The sequence below is a fragment of the Moschus berezovskii genome, chromosome X (genome assembly GCF_049115385.1).
Source record: "Moschus berezovskii isolate FMDL1 chromosome X, NW_MosBer_1.0, whole genome shotgun sequence".
Lineage (NCBI taxonomy): Eukaryota > Metazoa > Chordata > Mammalia > Artiodactyla > Moschidae > Moschus > Moschus berezovskii.
Window position 1 is genome coordinate 5,649,557 of NC_142488.1, and position 24,357 is coordinate 5,673,913.

The 24,357-nt window shown below is 57.0% G+C and overlaps 1 long non-coding RNA gene across 1 annotated transcript in view; it reads left to right on the forward strand.

Moving 5' to 3' along the window:
* Positions 1-20,205: 20,205 nt before the first annotated feature.
* LOC148773209 (uncharacterized) overlaps positions 20,206-24,357 on the forward strand; it is a 29,250-nt gene continuing 25,098 nt past the window's right edge. Inside the window, exon 1 of the long non-coding RNA XR_016036954.1 lies at positions 20,206-20,488. This is a non-coding gene — a long non-coding RNA (uncharacterized LOC148773209). The remainder of the gene's footprint in view (positions 20,489-24,357) is intronic.

The following is a 24,357-nucleotide window of genomic DNA, read 5'->3' on the forward strand; positions in this document are numbered from 1 at the left end:
GTGCAGGGAGAGAGTGGTGCAGGCTCTGGAGCGTTTGCTGGGGGACTGAACAAGGGCAGGATCCAGCCTGGGTCTTAACTATGGCAGAACCCAGGCTGTTTCAATGCAGGCATAGAGATGCTGGCTCAGGAGGATTTGTTGGGGGCTTGAACAGGGCGGGAACCAGCCTAGTTCAGGGCAGGGAGAGAGATGTCGGTTCAGGACGGTTTGTCGGAGACATGAACTGGGGCAGAACCCAGCCTGGTTCAGTGTGGGGAGGAGGATGTGTGCTCAGGAGAGTTTGTCGGATTTTGAACAGGGCAGGAAACAGCCTGGTTCAGTCCGGTGAGTGAGATGCAGGCTCAAGAGTGTTTGGTGGGGGCTTAAACAAGAGCAGGACCCAGGCTTGTTCAATGGAGGGAGAGAGATGCGGGCTCAGGAGTGTTTGTCGGGGGCTTGAAAAGGGCGAGAACCATCGCGGTACAGTGCAGGGAGAGAGAGAGATGAGACTCAGGAGTGTTTGTCGGGGACTTGAACAGGGCGGGAACCAGCCTGGTTCGGTGCGGGGAGCATGATGTGTGCTCAGGAGTGTTTGTCGGGAGCTTGACCAGGGCAGGAACGAGCCTGGTTCAGCACAGGGAGTGAGATGCAGGCTAAAGGGAAGGAACCAGCCTAGGTCAGTGTGGTGAGTCAGATGCAGGCTAAAGGGAAGGACCAGCCTGGTTCAGTGCAGGGAACGAGATGTGGGTTCAGGAGTGTTCGTCGGGGGCTTGAACGGGATGGGAAACAGCGTCTTCAGCGCAGGGAGAGAGAGATGTCGTCCTAGGATGTGTGTCTGCGGTTTGAAAAGGACGGGAACCAGCCTGGGTCAGTGCAAGGAACCTGATGTGGGCTCAGAAGTGTCTGATGGGGGCTTGAACAAGGGCAGGACCCAGCCTGGGTCAGTGCAGGGAGCATGATGTCGGCGCAGGAGTGTTTGTCGGGGGCTTCAATAAGGGCGGGACCCAGCCTGGTTCAATCAGGGAGCGAGATGCAGGCTCAGGAGTGTTTGTCCAGGGCTTGAACAAGGAGAGGACACAGCCTGCATCAGTGCAGGCATGAAGTGGGCTCAAGAGTGTTTGTCGGCGACTTGAACTAGGGCAGAACCCAGTCTGGTTCAGTAAAGGGAGTGAGATGCGGGCTCAGAAGTGTTTGTCGGGGGATTGAACAGGGCAGGAAACAGTCTGGTTCAGTGCGGGGAGTGAGATGCGGGCTCAGGAATGTTTCTCGGAACTTGAACAGGGCAGGAACCAGCCTAGTTCAGGGCAGGGAGAGAGATGTGGGTTCAGGAGTGTTTGTCGGAGACAAGGACTGTGGCAGAACTCAGCCTGATTTAGTGCGGGGAGCAGGATGTGGGTTCAGGAGTGTTTGTTGGGGGATAGAACCAGGGCAAGACTCAGCCTGGGTGGGGCAGGGAGCATGATATGGTCTCAGGAGTGTTTGTCGAGGGCTTGAACAGGGCAGGAACCAACCTGTTTCAGTGCGGGGAGACATATGCAGGCTCAGGAGTGTTTTTCGGGGGCTTGAACAAGAGGAGGGCCCATCCTTGTTCAATGCAGGGAGCTAGATGTGTGTTCGGGAGTGTTAGTCGGGCGCTTGAACGAGGGCAGAATTGAGCCTGGTTCAGTGCGGGGAGTACGATGCGCGCTCAGGAGTATTTGTAGGGTGGCTGACATTGCGGGAACCAGTCTGGGTCATTGCAGGGAGCGAGATGTGCCTTTAGGAGTGTTTGTTGGGGGCTTGAACAGGGCGGAATCGGGCGTGGTTCAGCGCAGGGAGAGAGTGATGCAGGTTCAGGAGGGTTTGCTGGGGGATTGAACAAGGGCAGGACCCAGCCTGGCTCAGTGCGGGGAGCATGATGTGGAATAAGAAGTGTTTGTCGGAGACTTGAACAGGGTAGGAACCAGCCTGGTTCAGTGCAAGGAGAGAGATGCGGGTTCAGGAGTGTTTGGTGGGGGTTGAACAAGGGCAGGACCCAGCTGGGTTCAGTGCAGGTAGAGATGCAGGCTCAGAAGTGTTGTCGAGAGCTGAACAAGAGCAGGACCCAGGCTGTTTCAATGCAGGCATAGAGATGCTGGCTCAGGAGGATTTGTTGGGGGCTTGAACAGGGCGGGAACCAGCCTAGTTCAGGTCAGGGAGAGAGATGTCGGTTCAGGACGGTTTGTTGGAGACATGAACTGGGGCAGAAGCCAGCCTGGTTCAGTGCGGGGAGGAGGATGTGGGCTCTGGAGTGTTTATCGGGGGCTTGAACAGGCCAGGAAACAGCCTGGTTCAGTCCAGGGAGTGAGATGCCGGCTCAAGAGTGTTTGGTGGGGGCTTGAACAAGAGCAGGACCCAGGCTTGTTCAATGCAGGCAGAGAGATGTGGGCTCAGGAGTGTTTGTCGGGGGCTGGAAAAGGGTGAGAACCAGCCAGGCTCAGTGCAGGGAGTAAGATGTGACCTCAGGAGTGTTTGTCGGGGGTTTGAACAAGGGCAGGACCCAGCCAGGTTCAGTGCAGAGAGTGAGATGCAGGCTCAAGGAAAGGAACCAGCGTAGTTCAGTGCAGGGAGAGAGATGCGGGCTCAGGAGTGTTTGTCGGGGGCTTGAAAAGGGCGAGAACCAGTGTGGTACAGTGCAGGGAGAGAGAGAGATGAGACCTAGGAGTGTTTATCGGGGACTTGAACAGGGCGGGAACCAGCCTGGTTCAGTGCGGGGAGCATGATGTGTGCTCAGGAGTGTTTGTCGGGGGCTTGACCAGGGCAGAAACGAGCCTGGTTCAGCACGGGGAGTGAGATGAAGGCTAAAGAGAAGGAACCAGCCTCGGTCAGTGTGGTGAGTGAGATGCAGGCTGAAGGGAAGGACGCAGCCTGGGTCAGTGCAGGGAGCATGATATCGGCTCAGGAGTGTTTGTTGGGGGCTTCAACAGCGGGGGAACCAGTGTGGTGCAGTGCAGGGAGAGAGATGCAGGCTCAAGCGAAGGAACCAGCCTGGGTCAGGGCAGGGAAAGAGAACGATGAGACTCAGGAATGTTTGTCAGGGGTTTGAACAGGGCGGGAAGCAGCCTGGTTCAATGCAGGGGGAGAGAGATGCCGTCTCAGGAGTGTTTGCTGGGGGCTTGAACAAGGGTGGGACCCAGTCTAGTCAGGGCAGGAAGCGACAGGCGGGTTCAGGAGTGTTTATCGGGGGCTTGAACAGGGCGGGAACCAGGCTGGGTCAGTGCAGGGAGCATGATGTCGGCTCAGGAGTGTTTGTCGGGGGCTTCAAGAAGGGCGGGACCCAGCCTGGTTCAGTCAGGGAGCGAGATGCAGGCTCAGGAGTGTTTGTACAGGGCTTGAAAAAGGTGAGGACACAGCCTGCATCAGTGCAGCTACAGGCATGAAGCGAGCTCAGGAGTGTTTCTCGGGGACTTGAACAGGGCAGAACCCAGCCTGGTGCAGTCCAGGGAGTGAGATGCGGGCTCAGGAGTGTTTCTCGGGGGCTTGAACAGGGCAGGAACCAGCCTAGTTCAGGGCAGGGAGAGAGATATGGGTTCAGGAGTGTTTGTCGGAAACATGGATTGCGGCAGAACCCAGGCTGGTTCAGTGCGGGGAGCAGGATGTGGGTTCAGGAGTGTTTGTCGGGGGATAGAACTAGGGCAAGACCCAGCCTGGGTCGGCGCAGGGAGCATGATGTGATCTCAGGAGTGTTTGTTGAGGGCTTGAACAGGGCAGGAACCAACCTGTATCAGTGCGGGGAGAGATTGCAGGCTCAGGAGTGTTTTTCGGGGGCTTGAACAAGAGGAGGGCCCATCCTTGTTCAATGCGGGAGCTAGATGTGTGTTCCGGAGTGTTAGCTGGGCGCATGAACGAGGGCAGAATTGAGACTGGTTCCGTGCGGGGAGTATGATGCGCTCCCAGGAGTGGTTGTAGGGTGGCTGACAGGGCGGGAACCAGTCTGGGTCCGGGCAGGGAGGGAGATGTGGCTTCAGGAGTGTTTGTCGGGGGCTTGAACAGGGCGGAAACTGGCGTGGTTCAGTGCAGGGAGAGAGTGATGCAGGCTCAGGAGCGTTTGCTGAGGGCCTGAACAAGGGCAGGACCCAGCCTGGTTCAGTGCAGAGAGAGAGATGAAGGCTCAGGAGTGTTTGTCGGGGACTTGAACTAGGGCACAACCCAGCCTGGTGCAGTGCGGAAAGCATGATGTGGGCTCAGGAGTGTCTGTCGTTGGCTTGAACAAAATCAGGACCCAGGCTGGTTCAATGCAGGCAGAGAGATGCGGGCTCAGGACGATTTGTTGGGGGCTTGAACAGGGCGGGAACCAGCCTAGTTCAGGGCAGGGAGAGAGATGTGGGTTCAAGAGTGTTTGTCGGAGACATGAACTGGGGCAGAACCCACCCTGGTTCAGTGCGCGGACCAGGATGTGGGCTCAGGAATGTTTCTCCGGGGCTTGAACAGGCCAGGAAACAATCTGGTTCAGTACGCGGAGTGAGATGCAGGCTCAAGGAAAGGAACCAGCCTGGTTCCATGCAGGGAGAGAGTTGCGGGCTCAGGAGTGTTTCTTGGAGGCTTGAACAAGGGGAGGACCCAGCATGCGTCAGTGCGGGCAGCTTGGGGTGGGTGCAGGAGTGTTTGCGGGGGCTTTAACAGGGCAGGAACAAGCCTGGGTCCGTGCACGGAGCAAGATACGTGTTCAGGAGTGTTTGTCGGAGGCTTGAAAAGGGCGGAAACGCGTGGTTCAGTGCAGGGAGAGAGTGATGCAGGCTCAGGAGTGTTTGCTGGTGGACTGAACAAGGGCAGGACCCAGCCTTGGTCAGTGCAGGGAGAGAGATGAAGGCTCAGGAGTGTTTGTCGAGGGCTTGAACTAGGGCAGAACCCAGCCTGGTTCAGTGCGGATAGCATGATGTGGGTTCAGGAATGTTTGTCGGGGGCTTGAACAGGGCGAGAACCAGCGTGGTTCAGTGCGGGGAGAGAGAGAGATCAGACTCAGGAGTGTGTCGGGGACTTGAACAGGGCGGGAACCAGGCTGGATCAGTGTGGGGAGCATGATGAGTGCTCAGGAGTGTTTGTCGGGGGCTTGACCAGGGCAGGAATGAGCCTGGTTCAGCACGGGGAGTGAGATGAAGGCTAAAGAGAAGGAAGCAGCCTAGGTCAGTGCGGGGAGTGAGATGCAGGCTAAAGGGAAGGACCCAGCCTGGTTCAGTGCAGGGAGCGAGATGTGGGTTCAGGTGTGTTCGTCGGGGGCTTGAACGGGGCAGGAACCAGCATGTTCAGCGCAGGGAGAGAGAGGTGTCGTCCTAGGATGTTTCTCTGGGGTTTGAACAGGACGGGAACCAGCCTAGGTCAGTGCAAGTTTCCTGATGTGGGCTCAGGAGTGTCTGACGGGGGCTTGAACAGGGCCGGAACCAGGCTGGGTCAGTGCAGGGAGCCTCATGTGGGCTCAGGAGTCTTTGTCTGGGGCTTCAAGAAGGGCGGCACCCAGCCTGGTTCAGTCAGGGAGCGAGATGCAGGCTCAGGAATGTTTGTTCAGGGCTTGAACAAGGAGAGGACACAGCCTGCATCAGTGCAGCTGCAGGCATGAAGCGAGCTCAGGAGTGTTTCTTGGGGACTTGAACTAGGGCAAAACCCAGCCTGGTGCAGTCCAGGGAGTGAGATGCGGGCTCAGGAGTTTTTATCGGGGGCTTGAACAGGGAGGGAACCAGCCTGATTCAGTGCGGGGAGAGATATGCAGGCTCAGGAGTGTTTTTCGGGGGCTTGAACAAGAGGAGGGCCCATCCTTGTTCAATGCAGGGAGCTACATGTGTGTTCAGGAGTGTTAGTCGGGCGCTTGAACTAGGGCAGAACTGAGCCTGGTACAGGGCGGGGAGTATGACGCGCGCTCAGGAGTGTTTGTAGGGTGGTTGAACAGGGCGGGAACAGTCTGGGTTAGTGCAGGGAGCGAGATGTGGGCTCTGGAGTGTTTGTCGGGGGATTGAACAGGGCAGGAACCAGCCTGGGTCCGGGCAGGGAGCGAGATACGGGTTCAGGAGTGTTTGCCGGGGGCTTGAACAGGGCGGAAACTGCCGTGCTCAGTGTCGGGAGAGAGTGATGCAGGCTCAGGAGCGTTTGATGGGGGATTGAACAAGGGCAGGAACCAGTCTGGATCAGTGCAAGGAGAGAGATGCAGGCTCAGAAGTGTTTGCTGGGGCTTGAACAGGGCAGGAACCAGCCTGGTTCAGAGCAGGGAGAGAGATGCGGGTTCAGGAGTGTTTCTCGATGATTGAACTATGGCACGACCCAGCCTGGTTCCGTGCAGGGAGCATGATATGGGTTAAGGAGTGTTTGTCGAGGGCTTGAACAAGGCAGGAACCACCCTGTTTCAGTGCGGGGAGAGATATGCATGTTCAGGATTGTTTTTCGGGGTCTTCAACAAGGGGAGGGCCCATCCTTGTTCAATGCAGGGACCTAGATGTATGTTCGGGAGTGTTAGTCGGGCGCTTGAACGAGGGCAGAAGTGAGCCTGGTTCAATGGGAGGAGTATGATGCGCGCTCAGGAGTGTTTGTAGGGTGGTTGAACAGGGCGGGAAGCAGTCTGGGTCAGTGCAGGGAGCGAGATGTGGGTTCAGGAGTGTTTGTCGGGGGCTTGAAAAGGGCGGAAACTGGCGTGTTCAGTGCAGGGAGAGAGAGAGAGAGATGCAGGCTCAGGAGTGTTTGTCGGGGGCTTGAACAGGGCAGGAACCAGCGTGGTTCAGTTCAGGAAGTAAGATGGGGGCTCAGCAGTGTTTGCTGGGGGATTGAACGGGCAGGACCCAGCGTGCCTCAGTACAGGGAGAGAGATACGGGCTCAGGAGTATTTGTCGGGGGCTTGAACAGGGCGGGAAGCAGCCTAGTTCAGGGCAGGGAGAGAGATGTGTGTTCAGGAGTGTTTGTCGGAGACATGAACTGGGGCAGAACCCAGGCTGGTTCAGTGCGGGGAGCAGGATGTGGGCTCAGGGGTGTTTGTCGGGTAATTGAACAGGGCAGGAACCAGCCTGTTTCAGTGCGGGGAGAGATATGCAGGCTCAGGAGTGTTTTTCGGGGAAATTAAAAGACGCTTACTCCTTGGAAGGAAAGTTATGACCAACCTTGATAATATATTAAAAAGCAGAGACATTACTTTGCCAACAAAGGTCCATCTAGTCAAGGCTATGGTTTTTCCCGTGGTCATGTATGGATGTGAGAGTTGGACTGTGAAGAAAGCTCATCGCCGAAGAATAGATGCTTTGAACTGTAGTGTTGGATAAGACTCTTGAGAGTCCCTTGAACCGCAGGGAGATCCAACCAGTCCATTCTAAAGGAGATCGATCCTGGGTGTTCATTGGAAGGACTGATGCTAAAGCTGAAACTGCAGTACTTTGGCCACCTCATGCGACGAGTTGACTCACTGGAAAAGACTCTGATGCTGGGAAAGGTTGGGGGCGGGAGGAGAAGGGGACGACCAAGAATGAGATGGCTGGATGGCAACACCTACTCTGTGGACATGAGTTTGAGTGAACTCCGGGAGTTGGTGATGGACAGGGAGGCCTGGCGTGCTGTGATTCATGGGGTCGCGGAGAGGCGGACACGACTGAGCGACTGAACTGAACTGAACAATGGGAGGACCCATCCTTGTTCAATACAGGGAGCTAGATGTGAGTTCGGGAGTGTTAGTCGGGCGCTTGAACTAGGGCAGAACTGTGCCTGGTTCAGTGCGCGGAGTATAATCGCGCTCAGGAGTGTTTGTTGGGTGGTTGAACAGGACGGGAACCAGCCTGGGTCTGTGCACGTAGTGAGATACGGGTTCAGGAGTGTTTGTCGGGGGCTTCAAAAAGGGCAGAAACTGACGTGGTTCAGTGCAGGGAGAGAGAGATGCAGGCTCAGGAGCGTTTGCTGGGGGATTGAACAAGGGCCGGACCCAGGCTGGGTCAGTGCCGGGAGAGAGATGAAGGCTCAGGAGTGTTCGTTGGGGGCTTGAACGGGGCGGGAACCAGCGTGTTCGGCGCAGGGAGAGAGAGATGTCTCCCTAGGATGTTTGTCGGGGGTTTGAACAGGACAGGAACCAACCTGGGTCAGTGCAAGGAACCTGATGTGGGCTCAGGAGTGTCTGACGGGGGCTTGAACAAGGGCAGGACCCAGCCTTCGTCAGTGCAGGAAGCATGATGTCGTCTCAGGAGTGTTTGTCGGGGGCTTCAGCAGTGGGGGAACCAGTGTGGTGCAGTGCAGGAAGAGAGATGCAGGCTCAAGCGAAGGAACCAGCCTGGGTCAGTGCAGGGAAAGACAGCGATGGGACTCAGGAACGTTTGTCAGGGGCTTGAACAGGGCGGGAAGCAGCCTGGTTCAATGCAGGGGGAGAGAGATGCTGTCTCAGGAGTGTTTGCCGGGGGCTTGAACAAGGGTGGGACACAGTCTAGTTCAGTGCAGGAAGCGACAGGCGGGTTCAGGAGTGTTTATCGGGCGCTTGAACAGGGCTGGAACCAGGCTGGGTCAGTGCAGGGAGCCTCACGTTGCCTCAAGAGTCTTTGTCTGGGGCTTCAAGAAGTGCGGGACCCAGCCTGGTCCAGTCAGGGAGCGAGATGCAGGCTCAGGAGTGTTTGTCCAGGGCTTGAACAAGGAGAGGACACAGCCTGCATCAGTGAAGGCATGAAGTGGGCTCAGGAGTGTTTGTCGGCGACTTGAACCAGTGCAGAACCCAGCCTGATTCAGTGCGGAGAGCATGATGTGGGCTCTGGAGTGTATGTCAGGGGCTTGAACAGGGCGGGAACCAGACTGGATCAGTGCAGACACAGAGATGTGGGCTCAGGAGTGTTTCTTGGGGGCTTGAACAAGGGGAGGACCCAGCCTACTTCAGTGCGGGCAGCATGGTGTGAGTTCAGGAGTGTTTGTCGGGGCCTTGAACAGGGCAGGAACCAACCTGGGTCCATGAACGGAGCGAGATACGAGTTCAGTAGTGTTTGTCGGGGGCTTGAAAAGGGTGGAATCTGGAGTGGTTCAGTGCAGGGAGAGAGTGATGCAGGCTCAGCAGCGTTTGCTGGGGGACTGAACAAGTCAGGACCCAGCCTGGGTCAGTGCAGGGAGAGAGATGAAGGCTCAGGAGTGTTTGTCGGGGACTTGAACTAGGGCAGAAACCAGACTGGTTCAGTGCGGAAAGCATGATGTGGGCTCAGGAGTGTTTGTCGGGGTTTTAATAGGGCACGAAACAGCCTGCTTCAGTACGGGGAGTGAAATGCAGGCTCAAGAGTGTTTGCTGGCGGCTTGAACAAGAGCTGGACCCAGGCTGGTTCAATGCAGGGAGAGAGTTGCAGGCTCAGGAGTGTTTGTCTGGGACTTGAACTAGGGTAGAACGCAGCCTGGCTCAGTGTGCGAAGCATGATGTGTGCTCAGGAGGGTTTGTCGGGGATTGTACAGGGCAGGAACCAGCGTAGTTCAGTGCAGGGACCGAGATGCCGGTTGAGAAGTGTTTGTCGGGGACTTGAACTAGCGCAGAACCCAGCCTGCTTCAGTGCGGGGAGCATGATGTGGACTCAGAAGTATATGTCGGGGGCTTGAACAGGATAGGAAACAGTCCGGTTCAGTGCAAGGAGAGAGATGCGGGTTCAGGAGTGTTTGGCGGGGGTTGAACAAGGTCAGGACCCAGCTGGGTTCAGTGCAGGTAGAGAGATACAGTCTCAGAAGTGTTTGCTGGGGGCTTGAACAAGGCAGGAACCAGCCTAATTCGTGCAGGGAGAGAGATGAGGGCTCAGGAGTGTTTCTTGGGGGCTTGAACAGGGAAGGACCCAGCCTGCTTCAGTGCGGGCAGCATGCTGTTGGTTCAGGAGTGTTTGTCGGGGGCTTGAACGGGGCAGGAACCAGCCTGGGTCCATGCACGGAGCGAGGTACGGGTTCAGGAGTGTTTGTCTGGGGCTTGAAAAGGGCGGAAACTGGCGTGGTTCAGTGCAGGGAGAGAGTGATGCAGGCTCAGGAACGTTTGCTGGGGGACTGAACAAGGGCAGGACCCAGCCTGGGTCAGTGCAGGGAGAGAGATGAAGGCTCAGGAGTGTTTGTCGGGGGCTTGAGCAAGAGAAGGACCCAGCCTGGTTCAGTGCGGAGAGCAGGATGTGGGCTCAGAAGTGTATGTCAGGGGCTTGAACAGGGCAGAAAACAGCCTGGATCAGTGCAGGCAGAGAGATGTGGGCTCAGGAGTGTTTGTCGGGGGGCTTGAATGGGGTGGGAACCAGCCTGGTTCAGTGCGGGGAGCATGATGTGCGCTCAGGAGTGTTTTTCGGGGGCTTCACCAGGGCAGGAACGAGCCTGGTTCAGCACGGGGAGTGAGATGAAGGCTAAAGAGAAGGAACCAGCCTAGGTCAGTGCGGGGAGTGAGATGCAGGCTAAAGGGAAGGACCCAGGTTTGAACAGGATGGGAACTAGCCTGGATCAGTGCAAGGAACCTGATGTGGGCTCAGGAGTGTTTATCGGGGGCTTGAACAGGGCTGGAACCAGGCTGGGTCAGTGCAGGGAGCCTCATGTGGGCTCAGGTGTCTTTGTCTGGGGCTTCAATAAGGGCTGGACCCAGCCTGGTTCAGGCCAGGGAGTGCGATGCAGGCTCAGGAGTGTTTGTCGGTGGCTTGAACAGGGCAGGAAACAGCCTGGTTCAGTGCGGAGAGTGAGATGCGGGTTCAGGAGTGTTTGTCGGGGGCTTCAACAGGGCAGGGACCAGCGTGGTTCTGTGCAGGGAGAGAGAGAGAGATGCAGGCTCCGGAGTGTTTGTCGGGTGCTTGAACAGGGCCAGAAGCAGCCTGGGTCCGTGCACGGAGTGAGATACGGGTTCAGGAGTGTTTGTCTGGGGCTTGAAAAGGACGGGAACCAGCCAGGTTCAGTGTGAGGAGTATGATGTGGGCTCAGGAGTCTTTGTCAGAGGCTTGAACAGGGCGGGAAACAGCCAGGTTCAGTGTGAAGAGTATGATGTGGGCTCAGGAGTCTTTGTCCGGGGCTTGAACAGGGCGGGAACCAGCCAGGATCAGTGGAAGGAGCATGATCTGGGCTCAGGAGTGTTTCTCAGGGGTTTGAACAGGGCAGGAACCAGGTCGTTCAGTTCAGGAAGTATGATGTTGGCTCAGGAGTATTTGCTGGGGGATTGAACAAGGGCAGGACCCAGCGTGCCTCAGTGCAGGGAGAGAGATGTGGGTTCAGGAGTGTTTGTCGGAGACATGAACTGGGGCAGGACCCAGCGTGCCTCATGCGGGGAGCAGGATGGGGCTCAGGAGTGTTTGTTGGGGATAGAACTAGGGCTAGACCCAGCCTGGGTCCGTGCAGGGAGCATGATGTGGTCCCATGAGTGTTTGTCGGGGACTTGACCTCGGGCAGGACCCAGATTCTTCAATGTAGGGAGCAAGATGCAGGCTCAGGAGGGTTTGTTGGGTGGTTGAATAGGGCGGGAACCAGCGTGCTTTGGTGCACGGAGTGAGATGCGGGTTCACGAGTGTTTGTTGGGGGCGTGAACAGGGCAGGAACCAGCCTGTTTCAGTGCGGGGAGAGATATGCAGGCTCAGGAGTGTTTTTCGGGGGCTTGAACAAGGGGAGGACCCATCCTTGTTCAATGCAGGGAGCTAGATGTGGGTTCAGGAGTGTTAGTCGGGCGTTTGAACTAGGGCAGAACCGAGCCTGGTTCAGTGCGGGGAGTGTGATGCGCGCTCAGGACTGTTTGTTGGGTGGTTGTCCAGGAACAAGTCTGGGTCAGATCAGGGAGCGAGAAGTGGGTTCAGGAGTGTTTGTCAACGGCTTGAACAAGGGTAGGACCCGGCCTCGTTCAGTTTAGGGAGGGAGATGTGGGCTCAGGTCTGTTTGCTGGGGGATTGAACAAAGGCAGGACCCACTCTGCTTCAGTGCAGGGAGTGAAACGCAGGTTCAGGAGTGTTTGTCGGGGGCTGGAGAGGGCGGAAACCAGCCTGGTTCAGTGCAGGGAGAGAGATGTGGGCTCAGGAGTGTTTGTCGGCGGCTTGACCAGGGCAGGAATCAGCGTGGTTCAGTGCAGGGAGAGAGAGAGAGAGAGACGCAGGCTCAGGAGTCTTTGTCGGGGGTTTTGAACAGGGCAGAAACTGGCCAGGTTCAGTGCAGGGACCGAGACGTGGGCTCAGGAGTGTTTATTGGGGGTTGAACAGGCAGAAACTGGCCAGGTTCAGTGAAGGGACCGAGATGTGGGCTCGGCAGTGTTTGTCGGGTACATGAACTAGGGCAGGACCCAACCTAGTTCATTGCGGGGATCATGTTGCGGGTTCAGCAGTGTTTGTCGGGGAGTTGAACACGGGCAACAACCAGCCTGGTTCAATGCGGGGACTGAGATGTGGGCTTAGTAGTGTTTGTCAGGGGCTTGACCAGGACAAAAATCAGCGTGGTTCAGTGCAGGGGGAGAGAGAGAGAGAGAGACGCAGGCTCAGGAATCTTTGTCGGGGGTTTGAACAGGGCAGAAACTGGCCAGGTTCAGTGAAGGGACCGAGATGTGGGCTCGGCAGTGTTTGTCGGGGACATGAACTAGGGCAGGACCCAACCTAGTTCAGTGCGGGGATCATGATGCGGGTTCAGCAGTGTTTGTCGGGGACTTGACCAAGGGCAACAACCAGCCTGGTTCAATGCGGGGAGTGAGATGCAAGCTCAAGGGATGGAACCAGTGTGGGTCTGCCCTGGAGAGAGATGTGGGCTCAGGAGTGTTTGTCGAGTCTTGAACAGGGCAGGAACCAGCCTGGTTCAGTGCGGGGAGTGAGATGCAGGCTCAGGAGTGTTTGTCGGGGACTTTAACTAGGGTAGAACGCAGCCTGGCTCAGTGTGGGGAGCAGGATGTGAGCTCAGGAGTGTTTGTCTGGGATTGAACAGGGCAGGAACCAGCGAGGTACAGTGCAGGGACTGAGATGCCGGTTCAGAAGTGTTTGTCGGGGACTTGAACTAGGGCAGAATCCAGCCCGCTTCAGTGCGGGGAGAATGATGTGACTCAGAAGTGTTTATCGGGGGCTTGAAAAAGGTAGGAACCAGCCTGGTTCACTGCAAGGAGAGAGATGCGGGTTCAGGAGGGTTTGGTGGGGGTTGAACAAGGGCAGGACCCAGCTGGGTTCAGTGCAGGTAGAGAGATGCAGGCTCAGAAGTGTTTTCTGGGGGCTTGAAGAGGGCGGGAACCGGCCTGGTTCTGTGCAGGGAGAGAGATGCGGGCTCAGGAGTATTTCTTGGGGGCTTGAACAGGGGAGGACCCAGCCTGCTTCAGTGCGGGCAGCAAGCTGTGGGTTCAGGAGTGTTTGTCGGGGGGTTGAACAGGGCAAGAACCAGCCTGGGTCCATGCACGGAGCGAGATACAGGTTCAGGAGTGTTTGTCGGGGCCTTGAAAAGGGCGGAAACTGGCGTGGTTCAGTGCAGGGAGAGAGTGATGCAGACTCAGGAGCGTTTGCTGGGAGACGGAACAAGGGCAGGACCCAGCCTGGGTCAGTGCAGGGGGAGAGATGAAGCCTCAGGAGTGTTTGTCGGGGACTTGAACTAGGGGAGAACTCAGCCTGATTCAGTGCGGAGAGCATGATGTGGGCTCAGGAGTGTTTGTCGGGATTTTCAACAGCGGGGGAACAAGAGTGTTCCAGTGCAGGAAGAGAGGTGCAGGCTCAAGTGAAGGACCCAGCCTGGGTCAGTGCAGGGAAAGAGAGCTATGAGACTCAGGAATGTTTGTCAGGGGCTTCAACAGGGCGCGAAACAGCGTGGTTCAATGCAGGGGGAGAGAGAGATGCCGTCTCAGGAGTGTTTGCTGGGCGCTTGAACAAGGGTGGGACCCGGTCTAGTTCAGTGCAGGAAGCGACAGGCGGAGTGTTTATCGGGGGCTTGAACAGGGCTGGAACCAGGCTGGGTCAGTGCAGGGAGCCTCATGTGGGCTCAGGAGTCTTTGTCTGGGGCTTCAATAAGGGCGGGACCCAGCCTGGTTCAGTCACGGAGTGAGATGCAAGCTCAAGAGTGTTTGTCCAGGGCTAGAACAAGGAGAAGACACAGCCTGCATCAGTTCTGCCATGAAGTGAGCTCAGGAGTCTTTGTCGGGGACTTGAACTAGGGCAGAACCCAGCCTGCTTCCGTCCAGGGAGTGAGATGCGGGCTCAGGAGTGTTTGCTGGGGGCTTTAACAAGAGCAGGACCCAAGCTGGTTCAATGTAGGCAGAGAGATGTGGGGTCAGGAGTGTTTGTCGGGGGCTTGAACAGAACAGGAACCAGCCTGTTTCAGTGCAGGGAGAGATATGTAGGCTCAGGAGTGTTTTTCAGGGGCTTGAAGAAGGGGAGGACCCATCTTTGTTCAATGCAGGGAGCTAGATGTGGGTCAGGAGTGTTAGTCGGGTGCTTGAACTAGGGCAGAACCGAGCCTGGTTCAGTGCGGGGAGTGTGATGCGCGCTCAGGAGTGTTTGTTGTGTGGTTGGCCAGAAACCAGTCTGGGTCAGTGCAGGGAGCGAGATGTGGGTTCAGGAGTGTTTGTCACCGGCTTGAATAAGGGTAGGACCCGGCCTCGTTCAGTTCCGGGAGGGAGATGTGGGCTCAGGACTGTTTGCTGGGGGATTGAACAAAGGCAGGGCCCACTCTGCTTCAGTGCAGGGAGTGAGACGCAGGTTCAGGAGTGTTTGTGGGGGGCTGGAAGAGGGCGAAAACCAGCCTGGTTCAGTGCGGGGAGAGAGATGTGGGCTCAGGAGTGTTTGTCGGGGGCTTGACCAGGGCAGGAATCAGCATGGTTCAGTGCAGGGAGAGAGATGCAGGCTCAGGAGTGTTTGTCGGTGGTTTGAACAGGGCAGAAACCGGCCAGGTTCAGTGCAGGGAATGAGATGTGGGCTAAGGAGTGTTTGTCAGGGATATGAACTGGGCAGGACCAAACCTAGTTCAGTGCTGGGATCAGGATGCGGGTTCAGCAGTGTTTGTAGGGGACTTGAACAAGGGCAACAATCAGCCTGGTTCAATGCGGGGAGTGAGATGCAGGCTCAAGGGATGGAACCAGTGTGGGTCTGTCCTGGAGAGAGATGTGGGCTCAGGAGTGTTTGTCGGGGTCTTGAACAGGGCAGGAACCAGCCTGGTTCAGTGCGGGGAATGAGATGCAGGCTCAGGAGTGTTTGTCGGGGGCTTGAACTAGGGTAGAACGCAGATGGCTAGGTGCTGGGAGCATGATGTAGGCTCAGGAGTGATTGTCGGGGATTGAACAGGGCAGGAACCAGCGAGGTTCAGTGCAGGGACCGAGATGCCGGTTCAGAAGTGTTTCTTGGGGACTTGAACTAGGGCAGAACCCAGCCTGCTTCAGTGCGGGGAGCATGATGTGGACTCAGAAGTGTTTGTCGGAGGCTGGAACAGGGTAGGAATCAGCCTGGTTCAGTGCAAGGAGAGAGATGCGGGTTTAGGAGTGTTTGGTGGGGGTTGAACAAGGTCAGGACCCAGCTGGGTTCAGTGCAGGTAGAGAGATGGAGGCTCAGAAGTGTTTGCTGAGGGCTTGAACCGGGCGGGAATCATCTGGTTCAGTCCAGGGAGTGAGATGTGGGCTCAGGAGTGTTTGTCGAGGGCTTGAACAGGGCAGGAACCAACCTGTTTCAGTACGGGGAGAGATATGCCGGCTCAGGAGTGTTTTTCGGCGGCTTGAACAAGAGGAGGGCCCATCCTAGTTCAATGCAGGGAGCTAGATGTGTGTTCGGGTGTGTTAGTCGGGCGCATGAACGAGGGCAGAATTGAGCCTGCCTCAGTGCGGGGAGTATGATGCGCGCTCAGGAGTGTTTGTAGGGTGGTTGAACAGCGGGGAAGCAGTCTGGGTCAGTGCAGGGAGCGTGATGTGGGTTCAGGATTGTTTGGCGGGTGCTTCACGGGGCAGGAACCAGCCTGGGTCCATGCACGGAGCAAGATACGGGTTCAGGAGTGTTTGTCGGGGGCTTGAAAAGGAAGGAAACTGGCGTGGTTCAGTGCAGGGAGAGAGTGATACATTCTCAGGAGCGTTTGCAAGGAGATTAAACAAGGGCAGGACCCAGCCTGCGTCACTGCAGGGAGCGAGATGTGGCCTCAGGAGTGTTTGGGGATTAAACAGGGCAGAAACCAGCCAGGGCCCGGGCAGGGAACGAGTTATGGGTTCAGGAGTGTTTGTCCGGGGCTTGAACAGGGCGGAAACTGGCGTGGTTCAGTGCAGGGAGAGAGTGATGCAGGCTCAGGAGCGTTTGATGGGGGATTGATCAAGGGCAGGAACCAGTCTGGGTCAGTGCAGGGAGAGAGATGCAGACTCAGAAGTGTTTGCCGGGGTTGAACAGGGCAGGAACCAGCCTGGTTCAGTGCAGGGAGAGAGATGCGGACTCAGGATTGTTTCTTGGGGACTGAACTATGGCACGACCCACCCTGGTTGCGTGCGGGGAGCATGATGTGGGCTAAGGAGTGTATGTCGGCGGCTTGAACAGGGCAGGAAATAGCCTGGTCACTGCAGGTAGAGAGATGTGGGCTCAGGAGTGTTTCTGGGGGCTTGAACAAGGGGAGGACCCAGCCTGCTTCAGTGCGGGCAGCATGATGCGGGTTCAGGAGTGTTTGTCGGGGTATTGAACAGGGCGAGAACCAGCGTGGTTCAGTGCGGGAGAGAGAGAGTTGAGACTCAGGAGTGTTTGTCGGGGACTTGAACAGGGCGGGAACCAGCCTGGTTCAGTGCGGGGAGCATGATGTGTGCTCAGGAGTGTTTGTCGGGGGCTTGAACGGGACGGGAATCAGCGTCTTCGGCGCAGGGAGAGAGGGATGTCGTACTAGGATGTGTGTCTGCGGTTTGAAAAGGACGGGAACCAGCGTGGGTCAGTGCAAGGAACCTGATGTGGGTTCAGGAGTGTATGACGGCTGCTTGAACAAGGGCAGGACCCAGCCTGGGTCAGTGCAGGGAGCATGATGTCAGCTCAGGAGTGTTTCTCGGGGGCTTCAACAGCGGGGGACCCAGTGTGGTGCAGTGCAGGAAAAGAGATGTAGGCTCAAGTGAAAGAAGTAGCCTGCGTCAGTGCAGGGAAAGAGAGCGATGAGACTCAGGAATGTTTGTCAGGGGTTTGAACAGGGCGGGACCCAGCCTGGTTCAATGCAGGGGGAGAGAGATGTCGTCTCAGGAGTATTTGCTGGGGGCTTGAACAAGGGTGGGACCCGGTCTAGTTCAGTGCAGGAAGCGACAGGCGGGTTCAGGAGTGTTTATCGGGGGCTTGAACAGGGTTGGAACTAGTGGGTCACTGCAGGGAGCCTCGTGTTGGCTCAGGAGTCTTTGTCTGGGGCTTCAAGAAGGGCGGAACCCAGCCTGGTTCAGTCAGGGAGCGAGATGCAGTCTCACGAGTGTTTGTCCAGGGCTAGAACAAGGAGAGGACACAGCCTGCATCAGTGCTGGCATGAAGTGGGCTTAAGAGTGTTTGTCGGGGACTTGAACCAGGGCAGAACCCAGCCTGATTCAGTGCGGAGAGCATAATGTGGGCTCAGGAGTGTTTGTCAGGGGCTTGAGCAAGAGCAGGACCCAGGCTGGTTCAATTCAGGCAGAGAGATGCGGGCTCAGGAGTGTTTGTCGGGGGCTTGAACAGGGCGAGAACCAGCGTGGTTCAGTGCAGGGAGAGAGAGAGATCAGATTCAGGAGTGTGTCGGGGACTTGAACGGGGCCGGAACCAGCCTGGTTCTGTGCGGGGAGCATGATGTGTGCTCAGGAGTGTTTGTCGGTGGCTTGACCAGGGCAGGAATGGGCCTGGTTCAGCACGGGGAGTGAGATGAAGGCTAGAGAAGGAACCAGCCTAGGTCAGTACGGGGAGTGAGATGCAGGCTAAAGGGAAGGACCCAGCCTGGTTCAGTGTAGGGAGCGAGATGTGGGTTCAGCAGTGTTCGTCGGTCGCTTGAATGGGGCGGGAACCAGCCTGGTTCAATGCAGGGGGAGAGAGATGCTGTCTCAGGATTGTTTGCTGGGGGCTTGAACAAGGGAGGGACCCAGTCTAGTTCAGTGCAGGAAGCGACGGGCGGGTTCAGGAGTGTTTATCGGGGGCTTGAACAGGGCTGGAACCAGGCTGGGTCAGTGCAGGGAACCTCGTGTGGGCTCAGGAGTCCTTGTCTGGGGCTTCAAGAAGGGCGGCACCCAGCCTGGTTCAGTCAGGGAGCGAGATGCAGGCTCAGGAGTGTTTGTCCAGGGCTTGAACAAGGAGGGGACACAGCCTGCATCAGTGCAGGCATGAAGTGAGCTCAGGAGTGTTTGTCGGGGGCTTGAACAGGGCAGGAAATAGCCTGGTTCAGTGCGGGGAACATTTTTTGGGCTCAGGAATGCTTGTCGTGGTTCAATGCAGAGAGTGAAATGCAGGCTCAGGAGTGTTTGCTGGGGGCTTGAGAAAGAACAGGAACCAACGAGGTTCAGTGCAGGGAGCGATATGAAGGTTCTGGAGTCTTTGTCCGGGGCTTGAATGGGGCAGGGACCAGCATGGTTCAGTGCAGAGAGAGAGAGAGAGAGATGCAGGCTCGGGAATGTTTGTCGGGGAATTGAGCAGGGCAGGAAACAGCCTGGTTCAGTGCGGGGAGTGAGATGCGGGTTCAGGAGTGTTTGTCGGGGGCTTGAACCGGGCTGGGACCAGGATGGTTCAGTGCAGGGAGAGAGAGGGAGAGATGCAGACTCAGGAATATTTGTCAGGGACTTGAACAGGGAGGGAACCAGCCTGGTTCAGTGCAGAGAGTGAGATGCAGACGGAGGAGTGTTTGCTAGGGGCTTGAGAAAGAGCAGGAACCAGTCAGGTTCAGTGCAGGGAGCGAGATGAGGGTTCAGGAGTGTTTGTCCGGGGCTTGAACAGGGCGGGAACCAGCCAGGTTCAGTGTGAGGATCATGATGTGGGCTCAGGAGTCTTTGTCCGGGGGCTTGAACAGGGCGAGAACCAGCCAGGATCAGTGGAAGGAGGGTTTCAACAGGGTAGGAAACAGCCTGGTTCAGTGCGGGAAGTGAGATGCGGGTTCAGGAGTGTTTGCTGGGGGATTGAACACGGGGACAGGACCCAGCGTACCTTGGTGCAGGGTGAGAGATACGGGCTCAGGAGTATTTGTTCTGGGCTTGAACAAGGCGGGAACCAGCCTAGTTCAGGGCAGGGAGTGAGATGTGGGTTCAGGAGTGTATGTCAGAGACATGAACTGAGGCAGGACACAGCGTGCCTAATGCAGGGAGCAGGATGTGGGCTCGGGTGTGTTTGTTGGCGGCTTAAACAGGGCAAAATCCAGCCTAGCTCAGGGCAGGGAGAGAGATGTGGGTTCAGGAGTGTTTGTCGGAGACATGAACTTGGGCAGAACCCAGCCTGGTTCAGTGCGGGGAGCAGGATGTGGGCTCAGGAATGTTTGTCGGGGGCTTGAACAGGGCAGGAACCAGCGTGGTTCAGTGCAGGGACTGAGATGCCGGTTCAGAAGTGTTTGTCGGGGACATGAACTAACGCAGAACCCAGCCTGGTTCAGTGCGGGGAGCAGGATGTGGGCTCAGGAATGTTTGTCGGGGGCTTGAACAGGGCAGGAACCAGCGTGGTTCAGTGCAGGGACTGAGATGCCGGTTCAGAAGTGTTTGTCGGGGACATGAACTAACGCAGAACCCAGCCTGGTTCAGTGCGGGGAGCATGATGTGGGCTCAGGAGTGTTTGTCGGGGGCTTGAACAGGGCAGGAACCAGCATGGTTCAGTGCAGGGACTGAGATGCCTGTTCAGAAGTGTTTGTCGGGGACATGAACTTGGGCAGAACCCAGCCTGGTTCAGTGCGGAGAGCAGGATGTGTGTTCAGGAGTGTTTGTCGGGGGATAGATAAGGCAAGACCCAACCTGGGTCGGCGCCGGGAGCATGATGTGATCTCAGGAGTGTTTGTCGAGGGCTTCAACAGTGCAGGACCCAGAGATATGCAGGTTCAGGTGTGTTTTTCGGGGGCTTGAACAAGGGGACGACACAACTTTGTTCAATGCAGGGAGCTAGATGTGGGTTCGGGAGTGTTAGTCGGGGGCTTGAACAGGGCAGGAACCAGCCTGGGTCCGTGCACGGAGCGAGATACGGATTCAGGAGTGTTTGTCAGGGGCTTGAAAAGGGCGGAAACTGGCGTGGTTCCGTACAGGGAGAGAGTGTGGCAGGCTCAGGAGCGTTTGCTGGGGGACTGAACAAGGGCAGGACCCAGCCTGGGTCAGTGCAGGGAGAAAGATGAAGGCTCAGGAGTGTTTGTCGGGGAGTTGAACTAGGGCAGAACCCAGCCTGATTCAGTGCGGATAGCATGATGTGGGCTCAGGAGTGTTCGTCGGGGGCTTGAACAAGAGCAGGACCCATACTAGTTCAATGCAGGCAGAGAGATGCGGGCTCAGGAGTGTTTGTCAGGGGCTTGAACAGGGCGAGAACCAGCGTGGTTCAGTGCAGGGAGAGAGAGTGATAAGTGTTTGTCGGGGACTTGAACAGGGCGGGACCAAGCCTGGTTCAGTGCGGGGAGCATGATGTGTGCTCAGGAGTGTTTGTCGGGGACTTGACCAGGGCAGGAACGAGCCTGGTTCAGCACGGGGAGTGAGATGAATGCTAAAGAGAAGGAACCAGCCTAGGTCAGTGCGGGGAGTGAGACGCAGGCTAAAGGGAAGGACCCAGCCTGGTTCAGTGCAGGGAGCGAGATGTGGGTTCAGGAGTGTTCGTCGGGGGCTTGAACGGGGCGGGAACCGGCGTGTTCAGCGCAGGGAGAGAGAGATGTCGTCCTAGGATGATTCTCTGGGGTTTGAACATGACGGAAACCAGCCTGGGTCAGTGCAAGGAACCTGATGTGGGCTCAGGAGTGTCTGATGGGGGCTTGAACAAGGGCAGGACCCAGCCTGGGTCAGTGCAGGGAGCATGATGTCGGCTCAGGAGTCTTTGTCGGGGGCTTCAACAGCGGGGGAATCAGTGTGGTGCAGTGCAGGAAGAGAGATGCAGGCTCAAGCGAAGGAACCAGCCTGGGTCAGTGCAGGGAAAGAGAGCGATGAGACTCAGGAATGTTTGTCAGGGGCTTGAACAGGGCGGAAAGCAGCCTGGTTCAATGCAGGGGGAGAGAGATGCCATCTCAGGAGTATTTGCTGGGGGCTTGAACAAGGGTGGGACCCAGTGTAGTTCAGTGCAGGAAGCGACAGGCGGGTTCAGGAGTGTTTATCGGGGGCTTGAACAGGGCTGGAACGAACCAGGCTGGGTCAGTGCAGGGAGCCTCATGTGGGATCAGGAGTCTTTGTCTGGGGCTTCAATAAGGGCGGGACCCAGCCTGGTTCAGTCAGGGAGCGAGATGCAAGCTCAGGAGTGTTTGTACAGGGCTTGAAAAAGGTGAGGACACAGCCTGCATCAGAGCAGATGCAGGCATGAAGCGAGCTCAGAAGTGGTTCTTGGGGACTTGAACTAGGGCAGAACCCAGCCTGGTGCAGTCCAGGGAGTGAAATGCGGGCTCAGGAGTGTTTGTCGGGGGATTGAACAGGGCAGGAAACAGCCTGGTTCAGTGCGGAGAGTGAGATGCGGGTTCAGGAGTGTTTGTCGGGGGCTTGAACAGGGCAGGTACCAGCGTGGTTCAGTGCAGGGAGAGAGAGAGAGATGCAGGCTCAGGAGTGTTTGTCCGGGGCTTGAACAGGGAGGGAACCAGCCTGATTCAGTACAGGGAGAGGGATGTGGGCTCAGGAGTGTTGTCGCTGACTTGAAATAGGGCAGAAACCAGCCTGGTTCATTGCGGGGAACATTTTTTGGGCTCAGGAATGTTTGTCGGGGACTTGAACAGGGCGGGACCCAGCCTGGTTCAGTGCAGAGAGTGAGATGCAGGCTGAGGAGTGTTTTCTCGGGGCTTAAAAAAGGTCAGGAACCAGCGAGGTTCAGTGCAGGGAGCGAGATGAGGATTCAGGAGTTTGTCCGGGGCTTGAACAGGGCGGGAACCAGCCATGTTCAGTGTGAGGAGCATGATGTAGGCTCCGGAGTCTTTGTCCAGGGCTTGAACAGGGCGAGAACCAGCCAGGATCAGTCGAAGGAGCATGATATGGGCTCAGGAGTGTTTCTCATGGGTTTGAAAAGGGCAAGAACCAGCGTGGTTCAGTGCAAGGACAGAGAGAGAGAGAGACAGATGCGCGGTCAGGAGTGTTTGTTGGGGGCTTGAACATAGCAGGAACCAGCCTAGTTCAGGGCAGGGAGAGAGATGTGGGTTCAGGAGTGTTTGTCGGAGAAATGAACTGGGCACGACCCAGCCCGATTCAGTGCGGGGAGCAGGATGTGGGCTCAGGAGTGTTTGTCGGGGGATAGAACTAGGGCAAGACCCAGCCTGGGTTTGCGCAGGGAGCATGCTATGGTCTCAGGAGTGTTTATCGGGAGCTTGAACAGGGCTGGAACCAGGCTGGGTCAGTGCAGGGAGCCTCACGTTGGCTCAGGGGTCTTTGTCTGGGGCTTCAAGAAGGGCGGGACCCAGCCTGGTTCAGTCAGGGAGCGAGATGCAGGCTCAGGAGTGTTTGTTCAGGACTTGAACAAGGAGAGGACACAGCCTGCATCAGTGCAGCTGCAGGCATGAGGCGAGCTCAGGAGTGTTTCTCGGGGACTTGAACTAGGGCAGAACCCAGCCTGGTGCAGTCCAGGGAGTGAGATGCGGGCTCAGGAGTGTTTGTCGGGGGATTGAACAGGGAGGGAACCAGCCTGATTCAGTGCGGTGAGAGATATGCAGGCTCTGGAGTGTTTTGGGGGGCTTGAACAACGGGAGGGCCCATCCTTGTTCAATGCAGGGAGCTACATGTGTGTTCGGGAGTGTTACTTGGGCGCTTGAACTAGGGCAGAACTGAGCCCGGTACAGGGCGGGTAGTATGATGTGCACTCAGGAGTGTTTGTAGGGTGGTTGAACAGGGCGGGAACAGTCTGGGTTAGTGCAGGGAGCGAGATGTAGGCGCAGGAGTGTTTGTCGGGGGGTTGAACAGGGCAGGAACCAGCCTGGGTCCGGGCAGGGAGCGAGATACGGGAACAGGAGTGTTTGTCGGGGGCTTCAACAGGGCGGAAACTGGCGTGGTTCAGTGCAGGGAGAGAGTGATGCAGGCTCAGGAGCGTTTGCAGAGGGATTGAACAAGGGCAGGACCTAGTCTGGTTCAGTGCAGGGAGAGAGTTGCAGGCTCAGAAGTGTTTTGGGAGATTGAACAGGGCACGATCCAGCCTGGTTTCATGCGGAGAGCACGATGTGGGCTAAAGAGTGTATGTTGGGGGCTTGAACAGGGCAGGAAATAGCCTGGATCAGTGCAGGTAGAGAGATGTGGGCTCAGGAGTGTTTCTGGGGGCTTGAACAAGGGGAGGACCCAGCCTGCTTCAGTGTGGGCGGCATGATGTGGGTTCAGGAGTGTTTGTTGGGTGTTTAAACAGGGCCTGAACCAGCCTCGGTCCATGCTCAGAGCGAGATACGGGTTCAGGAGTGTTTGTCGGGGGCTTGAAAAGGGCGGAAACTGGCGTGGTTCAGTGCAGGGAGAGAGTGATGCAGGCTCAGGAGCGTTTGCTGGGGGACTGAACAAGGGCAGGACCCAGCCTGGGTCAGTGCAGGGAGAGAGATGAAGGCTCAGGAGTGTTGATCGGGGGCTTCAACAGCGGGGGAACCAGTGTGGTGCAGTGCAGGAAGACAGATGCAGGCTCAAGCGAAGGAACCAGCCTGGGTCAGGGCAGGGAAAGAGAGCGATGAGAATCAGGAATGTTTGTCAGGGGCTTGAACAGGGTGGGAACCAGCGTGGTTCAATGCAGGGGGAGAGAGATGACAACTCAGGAGTGTTTGCTGGAGGCTTGAACGAGGGTGGGACCCAGTCTAGTTCAGTGCAGGAAGCGACAGGCGGGTTCAGGAGTGTTTATCGGGGGCTTGAACAGGGCTGGAACCGGTCTGGGTCAGTGCAGGGAGCCTCATGTGGGCTCAGGAGTCTTTGTCGGGGGCTTCAAGAAGGGCGGGACCCAGCCTGGTTCAGTCAGGGAGTGAAATGCAGGCTCAGGAGTGTTTGTCCAGGGCTTGAACAAGGAGAGGACACAGCCTGCATCAGTGCTGGCATGAAGTGAGCACAGGAGTGTTTGTCGGGGTCTTGAACAGGGCAGAACCCAGGCTGGTTCAGTCCAGGGAGTGAGATGCGGGCTCAGGAGTGTTTGTCGGGGGCTTGAACAGGGCAGGAACCAGCCTAGTTCAGGGCAGGGACAGAGATGTGTGTTCAGGAGTGTCTGTCGGAGACATGGATTGCGGCAGAACCCAGCCTGATTCAGTGCGGGGAGCAGGATGTGGGCTCAGGATTGTTTGTCGGGGGATAGAGCTAGAGCAAGACCCAGCCTGTGTCGGCGCAGGGAGCATGATGTGGTCTCAGGAGTGTTTGTCGAGGGCTTGAACAGGGCAGGAACCAACCTGTTTCAGTGCGGGGAGAGATATGCAGGCTCAGGAGTGTTTTTCGGGGGCTTGAACAAGACGAGGGCCCATCCTTGT